The 10,743-nt window shown below is 50.1% G+C and overlaps 1 pseudogene across 1 annotated transcript; it reads right to left on the bottom strand.

Annotated features, from left to right (window-relative positions):
• Positions 1–5,064: 5,064 nt before the first annotated feature.
• LOC311444393 (protocadherin gamma-A12 pseudogene) lies at positions 5,065–9,523 on the bottom strand (annotated as a pseudogene). Its single transcript has 2 exons — positions 5,618–9,523; positions 5,065–5,094 (listed from the first exon to the last, which is right to left on the bottom strand). The product of its transcript is annotated as a protocadherin gamma-A12 pseudogene (transcript).
• Positions 9,524–10,743: the final 1,220 nt, after the last annotated feature.

The raw sequence follows: 10,743 nt of genomic DNA, 5'->3' as shown, positions 1-10,743 counted from the left end.
CGCCTGACTGTGCACTGCTGCCGACGGTGCTAGATTAAAATGTGAAGACTGCTCAGATGGCAGTGATGAGAGTGCTTGTGTGAAAAAGATGTGTGCTAAATCTTTGTGTGCAACAGTGGTCAGTGTGTGCCAAACAGATGGCAATGTGATGGGGACCCGGATTGTGAAGATGGGTCTGACGAAAGTGCTGAGCTGTGTCATATGAGAACAGTGTCATGGAAATGTGATGGTGAAAAAGCCTGTGACAGTGGAGAAGATTAAGAGAATTGTGGCAATGTGACTTGTAGTGCAGCAGAGTTCACATGCAGTAGTGGACAATGTATTTCCAAAAGCTTTGTCTGCAATGGTCAAGGTGACTGCTCCGACCACTCGGATGAATCTTTGGAGCAGTGTGGCTGCCAGCCTGCACCTCCGGTGAAGTGTTCTGTGAGTGAGGTGCAGTGCGGCTCAGGTGAATGTATCTACAAGAAGTGGCGATTTGACAGAGATCCTTATTGCAAGGATGGAAGTGATGAAATTAACTGCCCTTCTTGGACCTGTGGACCAGACCAGTTCAGATGTGAAGATGGGAACTGTGTCCATAGGAGTAGGCAGTGCAGTGGTGTGAGAGACTGTTTGGATGGCACTGATGAAGCAAACTGTATTCAGTGCTCTGGACCTGGCAAATTCAAGTGCAGAAGTGGAGAATGCATTGATATCAATAAAGTGTGTAACCAGCAGAGAGACTGCAAGGACTGGGGTGATGAGCCCCTGAAGGAATGCAACATAAATGAATGTGACTGTCCAGCTGGGTTTGAGTTTGTAAACAAGAGAAACTGTGGAGGTATTGATGAATGCCAAAACCCTGGTATCTGTAGTCAAATCTGTATCAACCTGAAATGTGGCTACAAATGTGAATGTAGCCGTGGCTATCAGATGAATCCTGCTACAGGAACCTGGAAAGGGCCATACGGCAAAGCAAATTAGATAACTGTTATTTAACTTGTCAGAAGATAAAAAAGAAAGTGTTTCAACAAGCAGCCATGGGAGGGAAGAATCACTGAACCCCCGATGTGAGGGACTGTACCTTGTTTTACTGACTACTGAAACAGCTGTGAGAACTGCAGAAAGGGACCCACGCATCCAGAATAAAAGGACCAGTAACTACTGAAACTTGGAGGGTTGAGTCCGCTCCTGGGAAACTGAAACTCAAGCTAAGGGAGAACTAATATTCTGGCAACGAGGCTCTGCATGAATGAAGGATGCTAAATAAAGGAGACAAGCCTAAAGGGAGAAAAGGGAGGAGGCAAGACCGGGGCAGGACCCTCCACTGCGGTGTGTATGGTCTACCGAGGGAGGCAACCCCTATGGGTATTGACTGCCGAGTGAGAGGGCCTCGACCGGACTTCTCCCACACTAAGATCAGGTTGTCCCGAGAAAATAACATAAAAAAAACTTTTTTTTAAACCTATATAAAATTGTGATTCGTTTTACAGGAGCTGGATCACCCTGACAGGCCGAACGGTAACACAAGCCTGAAGTGACCCTGAAAGCGGGCCTAACTCCTTGACTGAAGGCGTTTGCCTATTATGATCCAGCTACGTGGGCAGAAGACAGATCCTGGGACTATAGGACCCCAGTATATATACTTAATAGAATAATTAGGTTATTAGCTGTAATAGAAATAGTTATAAATGATGAGAACTGATTTAAATGAGTTATAAAGATGAGAACTGCTTTGTATCAAAATTGCCTAGCTTTGGATTATTTACTAGCACAAGAAGGAGAAGTCTGTGGAAAATTTAGCTTTAGTAATTGCTGTTTAAAGATTGATAAAAAGGGTGTTTCTTCCTAGTAACTGATAGAATGTTATGTTCTGGTTTAGGATGAGAAGAATGTTAATAATATGCTGGTGTTTTAATTGTTTTTAATTGTTACAGAGCAGTGCTTACACCAAGCCAAGGACCAAGCCAAATTCAGCTTCTCACTGTCCTGCCAGCAGGCAGGCTGGGAGGAGGGCCGGACTGCTCGGGGTTAGGTTGGGCATCGGACAGCAGGTGGTGAGCAATTGCATTGTGCATCACTTGTTTGTACACATTATTACTAGTAGTACTATTATCATCATTATTGTTATTATTATTATTGTTATTATTTTCTTGTTTTTATCTCAACTCACAGGCTTCACTTTCCCATTTCTCTTTCCCATCCCAGAGAAGGAAGGGGGGGAGGTGAGCGAGCAAACACAAACCTGGAAGGATATGGAATGGGATTTATTTTCATGGCTGCCTGGTGGACCATGGGTTAAAAGAGTGTTATTTTTATTGTCATGTGGTGTAATTATGTTATTGTATATACCTTGTATGATACCTTGCCTTACGTTATTAATACACCGGGTGATAAATAGTACATTTGTAATAACTTCATTAAAAAGGGAAGGGGATATGTCAATTATGATGTTTAAGAATTGTACCCTCCAAGAACGGACTGATGAAATCCAGTTATTAACAACAGAAGTGACACGAATTGGGGATGTTAAAAAGAAGATAAGGGATTGTGAGGAATGTTTTAACAATTCGTGTCCATAAAGAACAATTCTGTTTGAATCCTGCCTGCCTCTGGGCCCTGCACTGGCAATTTAATTCTTGAACCACAGATGCAGTGTGTCCCAGTCTCCCCCTCATTCTAGTCAATTTATCACTTCTTAAATTTATGAACCTGTTTGCTTTTGTTATTCCGGACTTCTGTTTCTAACACTGCTATAGATGTGTCTGTGAATGGCTGGGGAAGAATGTTTTAATTACTCGTGTGTCTGGGAGTTTCAGAACAACTGATAACAACTAGTGACTGTTATGGGATACTATGTGGATCTTTGGTATCTGGTTAGGGGGGGCCAAGAGATAAAGAGGAAGGAGAAAGAAGCTGAAGGGCGGCTGGGAGACAAGACTTGAAGAAGATGTTCCGTAAACTTGGTATGGTGCCCAGTAAGTACAAAGGTGGAGAGGAAGACTACGAGCCTTCAGCATGAAAGACCCCTAGAGACCCCCAGAAGAGACCCCAGAGGAGACTGCGCATGCTCCAGTAGGAGGGACTGCACCCCGGAAGCTAATTTTAATAATCTATTTTTTTTTAGAAGTAGTAATGAATATGCATTAGTCTAGGAGCATAAAAATCAGCTGCTTGATGTAACTGGTGTGCGTCCTGGTGGAGCGGAGACTCCCGGTGCAACCAGCGCTGTTTGCTTACCTCTATTCCTTTATATTCTTTCAATAAATCCTATTTTTTTATTTAATCCTAATTTGAATCCTGAGCCATTTATAACATCTTGCTGACTGCAACAGCTGAAGATTTGAATCTTGCTTTCCTTTCACCTCAGTTTTAAACAAAATACCTCCCCATGTATCTGAAGAAAATCTGAATGGAATTTGCTGGGAAAGGAACAAAGCTCCATGGGAGACAAGCACACAGATGGACATTGCAGGCATAAGATGATGACAATACTCAGGATCAGTTACAGCTCTAGATCAGCACTTCCAGGGCACACCCGCTCTCACATCACCCTTCTGCTCTTCTTTGCCTTCACCTTCATACATGGTGGAGACTCCACATGCATCCTTTCATCTCAAAGACCTGTCCTACATAGGCACTTTACATAGGCCAAATATTTTATTCTCAGCAAAGCAACATTGCCTTTAAGGACAGGGACAGCATGATCAGAGCAGAAATGGTGCAGGCCTTGGCACAAGATTTGAAACCAAAACATTCCCCATTCAAAGCCACAATGACACAACAACTTTCCCAACTCTAAACCTGCCTCAGCCTGTGTATTCTGCAGTCACACACTTTATCTGCACTATGGACAACATCCTACTCCTTGATATACGTCACACAAGAAAGAACAGGGCATATCATTCACTGACATTTTATTGAAAGAGAAATACATCAAAGTAATTCTCTCCACAGTTGGAAACATTCAAGGTCTGGAAGGAAACTGCTTCCATAGTCCTGACATTTCTAACGTATCTTCCAGTCAAGATACTCTGCCACAATGAAGCACACTTGGGACTGCAGCAGCAAATGAGGCAAAAATGTGAATCAAGGGAACTACAGGCATGTCAGTCTGACATCAGTGCCAGGGAAGCTCTTGGAGAAGATTAACTTGAGTGCCATCACATGGCACTTGAAGGGGAACCAGGTGATCAGGCTCAGACAGCATGAGTTTATCAAAGGCAGATCCTCCTTCATGAACATGATCTCCTTCTATGACAAGGTGACATGACAGTGGATGATGGAAAGGCTTAGGAGCTTATTTACCTTGACTTCAGCAAGGCTTTTAAACACTCTTTTACACAGCATTCTCCTGGAGAAACAGGCTGCTCAAGGCTTGGACAGGTGTACACTTGGTTGATTTAAAAGCTGGCTGGGTGGCCAGGCACAAAGAGTCATGTTGAATTGGCATTCGCAATGAAATCAAACCACTGCCCAAAAAATATCACTGCTGACACACCTATTTTCCAACTTTAGAACACACCTCTCACACTATTTCTTCTACAATCACAGCATTCAGTTTTACCACTCTCAATAAACAACTTCTAACTATATGTTGGCCACTGATAAGGGCTTATCATTCAGGGATATTTTAGGGAAACATAAGGATATCGATTCCTTTGACTGCACGGCAGTAAACATTCACGTTATGTATTGAAACAGCTCCCCCAGTTCAACAATTAATAACAGATATTCCAGTCTTTTCAGGGTTCTCTGCCACACTGAGGCCTACTTTTGACATTGACAATAAGCAGAGCAATAATGCAAAAGCTGCAGGACATGAAAAGAACTTCACTCTCAGTCTTGACACTCCATTCCTCAATCTAAACAAATATTATAAAACAGAATTTGAAGCAATGAAGACATGACACAACTGTTGCAATAGCATTAGCTTGCTAGTAAAGCCTCTTCCATTCTGATGACGTCAATGCTCAAACAGTCCTCTTTCCTCCAAAATACTTTCACACACAGCATACCATAAATAGAACATTCAGGCTTGTTTCTCTGATATTCATTACAGGAAAACAGACATTTCTGTCCTCAGAAGATCTTCATGCAGTAAAAGATACACTGAGGAGAGCATAGACGAAAAGCAGACAAATGAAATATGGTCACATTAAGACTCTTTCTAAGACAGCCTCACACTATGGATCAAGCATATGGGATATAGGGATGATGTACCCTAACCAACTGATAATCTCAAGTGTACATATAGTCAGAATAGGTAAAAAAAAAAAAAAAAAGAAAAAAAGAAAACAAAAGGAAAACATGCATGAAACATGATGACGGTTGAAAGGAGCAACCACCTGGCAGGGGAAAAAAAGATACAAGTCCATCTAGAGCAAAGCTGCAGATGGAAGCCCTGTCTCATCCACTACCACCCACAGAAAGTGTAACATTGACAGCAGAGCCCCTGTGTAGCTCCCTTGAGCAACGGACAGTCACCCACAAACCGCTGCTCGATAAAGTTGTGCCTTGCGCAGCTACAAACCTCTCCGGCCAGGAAGGAGAGCAGGGAGTGAAAGGCAATGAACAGGAAGGGAGACAAGCACCGAGACGGAGGGCGTCGGGGTGTCCGGAGCGACTGACTCACCGGGAGGGCGTCGGGCGGTGCGCCGCGGGCGCCGGCAGCGTCTTCCCCGAGCAGCGACGCGGCCTTGTCGGGCGCCGGCCGCGCCGGGAGGGTGTTGCAGCAGCTGTCGGCCGCCCAGCGCCGCTGGCTCTTGCGCGAGTCGGCGGTGAGCGACACCTCGTGCGAGTAGGAGTGCAGGAAGGCGCGGACGCCGTCGATGCCCACGAAGTGCGAGGCCGGCACGCCGCGCAAGGCGCCGCTGGCCGGCGGCAGCAGCTGCGAGCGGCGCCAGCGCCGCAGGCGCAGCGCCAGCAGCAGCAGCAGGAAGGCGACGAAGAGGCACGACACGGCCGCCACGGCCAGCACCAGCCAGCGCGTCAGGCTGCCGCCGGGCTCGGCCGGCGCCGCCGCGCTGCCCAGCTCCGACAGCAGCTCGGCCACGCTCTCGGCCAGCACCACCGTCAGCGTGGCCGTGGCCGACAGCGCCGGCCGGCCCTGGTCCTTCACCACCACCACCAGGCTGTGCCTGGGCGCGTCGCGGGCCAGCGGCGAGCGCGCCGTGCGCACCTCGCCGCTGTGCAGCCCCACGCGGAACAGCCCCGGCTCCGTCGCCTTGGCCAGCTCGTAGGACAGCCACGCGTTCTGCCCCGCGTCCGCGTCCACCGCCACCACCTTGGCCACCAGCGCGCCGGGCTCCGCCGAGCGCGGCGCCAGCTCCACGCCCGTCCAGCCCGCGCCCGACGCCGCCGCCATCGGCGGGTACAGCACCTGCGGCGCGTTGTCGTTCTCGTCCACGATCAGCAGCCGCACCGACACGTTGCTGCTCAGCGCCGGCGCGCCGCCGTCCTCCGCCCGCACCCACAGCCCCACCTCGCGCACCTCCTCGTAGTCGAACGAGCGCAGCGCGTACAGCGCGCCCGTCTCCGCCTGCACCGACACGTAGGACGACAGCGGCGCGCCCCGCACGCGCCCCTCCGCCAGCCGGTAGCGCACGCGCGCGTTCTGCCCCCAGTCCGCGTCCCACGCCCGCACCGTCAGCACCAGCGCGCCCTCGGCGTTGTTCTCGGGCAGACGGGCGCTGTAGCGCGCCTCCGCGAACACCGGCGCGTTGTCGTTCACGTCCAGCACGCGCAGCGCCAGCACCGCGCTGCTGCGCAGCGACGGCGACCCGCCGTCCGACGCCCACACCGTCACGTTGTACTCCGACACCTCCTCCCGGTCCAGCTCCCGCGCCGTCACCACGCTGTAGTAGCTGCCCACCGAGCTCCGCAGACGGAACGGCACGTCGCCGACCAGCGAGCACCGCACCTCGCCGTTGGCGCCCGAGTCGCGGTCCTGCACGTGCAGCAGGGCCACCACCGTCCCCGAAGGCGCGTCCTCCGAGATCTCGCTCAGCGCCGACCGCACCGAAATCTCGGGCGCGTTGTCGTTCACGTCCATCACCGAGACTGAGACTGTAGCCGTGTCAAAAAGGCCTCCTCCGTCCAGTGCATGCAATTCCATTTCGTAGGAGTCGCCGTGCTCAAAGTCCAGGCTCCTCAACAGCCTGATTGATCCCGTCTCGGGATCCAGGTGGAAGATCTTCAAGGCTTTGTCAGTGATTTTCTTAAATAAGTATTTCACATCGCCGTTAAGTCCCTCGTCAGCGTCGGTGGCCGTGAGGGTGAGCAGGGTGGAGCCCACGGGCACGTCCTCGGGCACGCGCACCGCGTACACCGCCTGACTGAACACGGGCGCGTTGTCGTTGGCGTCCAGCACAACCACGCGGATGCGCGCCGTGCCCGTCCGTGCCGGCTCGCCGCCGTCGCTCGCCCTCAGCACCAGCTCGTGAAACGCCGCCTCCTCTCGGTCAAGCACCTTGGCCAGCACCAGCTCGGGACGCTTCTCGCCGTCGGCTCCCGCCTGCACGGACAGCGAGAAGTGCTCGTCGCCGCTCAGCTCGTAGCTCTGCAGGGAATTCACTCCCACGTCCGCGTCGTGAGCATCAGCCAGAGGGAACAGCGACCCTGGAACAGTCGTTTCGCTCATTGTCAGTTCAATTTCTGCGTTGCGGAAGCTGGGGGCGTTGTCGTTAATGTCCGTGATTTCCACTTCAATTCCGTAGAACTTCATCTCGCCCTCCACGATCACCTCGCAGCGCAGCACGCATCGCTGCACGCCCTCGCACAGCTGCTCTCTATCTAGCCTCTCCGCCGTCACCAGGTGGCCGCTGTTCGCATGCAGAGCGAAATACTGCGTCCTATCTGCCGACACCACTCGGGCGCCGCGATCGCGGAGTGCCGCCAGCTGCAGCGCCAGGTCCTTGGCCACGTCGCCCACGAAAGAGCCCTTGGGCAGCTCCTCGGGCACCGAGTAGCGCAGCTGCCCGCACGCCGCCTCCCACGCCGCCACCAACACGCAGCACAGCAGCGCTCGCTGCCTCCGGCCCCAGCGCCCTTCTCTCGGTGTGCACATCTCCGACACGGCCCCGCTACCACCGGACGCTCGCCGACTGCTCCCCCCCGCCGACCCGACTGTTCGCCTGCGGCTCCGGCTCCCGCTTCGGCTCCGGCCCCTCCGCCTCTCTGTAGCTCGGCTCCGCACCGCGGAGCCGCTCGCAGTCTGCACGGCCGCCGACACAGCGAGCGACCGGGCGAGCCGGGCCGCAGCGGGCGGGGCTGGCTGCAGCGCTCCGCTCCTTCCTCTCCTCTCCTCCGTGGTGAACAGCGGCGCCCGCAGCCTCCGCCCGGCACTGCACGCACGGCTCACAGCGAGCGCCGCCGCCCTGCCTCTTCCGCGGAAACCTTCGGTCCCCGCGGACACTGCGCCTCGGTACATTCCCCTGCGACATGGCCCAGCGCCGGTGCGCTTGCCTTCTCTTCTTCGAGGAAAAGATCGAATGCATTCTGGTCTTTAGGGCCCTCAGGAGCAGAGTGAAGGCAGGGTGTTCCTCTCGCTGTCCTCGTTTTTCCGCATGGGAAGTAGATTATTTTTTTTGTTAATTCAGCCTGTTAATAGTTGTTAGTCTCAACTTACTATTGCAGAAGTATTGTGTACTCCACGAATTTCAAATGTCATTCTTGCCTTCCTTCTTGGTTTAAAGCTTCCTCGGCTTTCCAACAATCTATGAGCAACTAATTCAGTTTCGTTGTAATTTGTGCTCTTGTTTCAATGTCAACAACTATATAATACAGTTCTTCCTGTAAGGGTGCATCAGCAAGCAACCAGCAACCCCCCTCAGCTCTCTGAGCAGGCTGTGCATGCGCTCCACATCCCTGCTATAGAGTAAACCAGCTGGAGCACTCACCACTGGTCGGTTTCACCCACTATAAATGCAGTCTTGGAGACCACAAGAGCTGACGATTCTTTTCTAACTGTCATTCACTTAAATGGATTTCCAGAAAAAATGTCTACCCATACACCAAATAAAAAACCCCAGGCATTCACTGTGAAGGTAGCAAAGACTCATGAGACATGACCACGCAAGGGTATTGTAGTGTCTTGCAGTTGTAAGATGGGGGCTGAACTTGGCATCCCTTATCAAACACGTATTAGTACATTCATTACATAAATAGCAAAAGTTAGACCAGGAAATATCTCCAGTAATAAATATCAATCGTATTTTCCCGATCATGTCATGCAGAATAAGTGGGTCTCATTCTACATAGTAAGCATTCACATTGCTTGGTAATAGTTCTTTCTGCACAGCCAGAACTACAGAATGTAGTACATCAGACAGACAGGCACGCCTTCTGTCACCAGTTCTCCTGGTGCTGCCAGCATCACAGATAGCTGGCATTGGGCATTAAGCACTCCACACCAGTTTCTACCATGTAACTCTGTCTAGCCAGCATGGCACTGGAGGATCAGACATGATGGTTGTATGCAGTGCTTCACAACATTGTGCTATTAATTGAAGGCAGCAATTGGTAGGAAATCATGCCTGTCTTCTCTACAGTTTCATTCGTGCAAAGCAGTAGCATGGCTCTCTCAATTACTTCTGATTCTAGATTCTGGCCATGTTTTGATTTCAATTTAATTTCCAAATAAATACCCACCCATACACGCGAAGAAAATGCCATGACACTTGGTGGGAAGGGAACAAATCCTCATGGGAGACAAGCATACAGGGGTACAGGCAGCTGTAAGACAACAACAGTACTTGGGATCAGTTGCAACTCTAGTTAAGCATTTCCAGAATACACCAGTTCCCACAACACCTTTATGCTCTTCTTTTCTTTCACCTTCATACAGGATGGTGACTCCAGATGCACCCTTTCACCTCAGAAACCTCCACTACATAAGCACTTTTTGCCAAATAGTTTATTCTCAGCAAAGCATCATTGCCTCTAAGGACAGGGACACCATGATCAGAACAGAAATGGTGTGAGCCTTGGCATCAGGTATGAAACCAAAGCATACCCCATTCAAAGTCACATTGACCCAGATATTTTCCAGTCTTTATGCCTGCCTCTCAACCTCTGTGCTCTACACTCACAGATTTTATCTGCACCACAGACAACATCCTACTTTTCTCCATTTGTCAGACAAGAAAGAACAAGGCACGTCATTCACTGACATTTTATTGAAAAAGAAATATTTCAAAGTATTTCTCTCCACAGGATGAAAAACATTCAAGGTCTGGAAGGAAACTGCTTCCCCAGTCCAACAATTCTAAATGATCTTAGAATCTTTTTAGGGTTCTCTGGCACACTGATGTCCAGTTGAGACGGAAGCAGAAAATGAGGCAAAAATGTGAAAATTACAAAAGTGAAGGACTTCACTGCCCACTGCCACTCTACAAATGTCTTTTTTTTTTTTTTTTTTTATCTGCCCCAACATTATGTGAAATTCAAGGGATGCACCTGAAACACTCAGGAAGAATATAAAGATATTGTGAGGCAGTGCAGGGAGAAAATTAGAAGGGCCAAAGCCCAGCTGGAACTCATTCTGCCTAATGCTCTTAAGGACAACGAAAATGTTTTCATAAATACACAAACAAGAAAATGTGGAGTAAGAAGACTCTTAATCTTTTATTAGATGTGAGAGGAAACATAGTGACAAGAAATCATCTCCTTAAAGCCTTTTTGGCCTCAGTCTTTAGAAGCAAGTCCATTTTTCTCTAGGTACCCCATCCCCTCACAACCTGCTAGTTACAGACAGGGAGC

This window comes from Aythya ferina (assembly GCF_964211825.1).
Source record: "Aythya ferina genome assembly, chromosome: 14".
In the NCBI taxonomy this organism is placed as follows: Eukaryota; Metazoa; Chordata; class Aves; order Anseriformes; family Anatidae; genus Aythya; species Aythya ferina.
The sequence above is the reverse complement of the archived record's forward strand: the minus strand, read 5'-3'. Positions and strand labels throughout refer to the sequence as shown.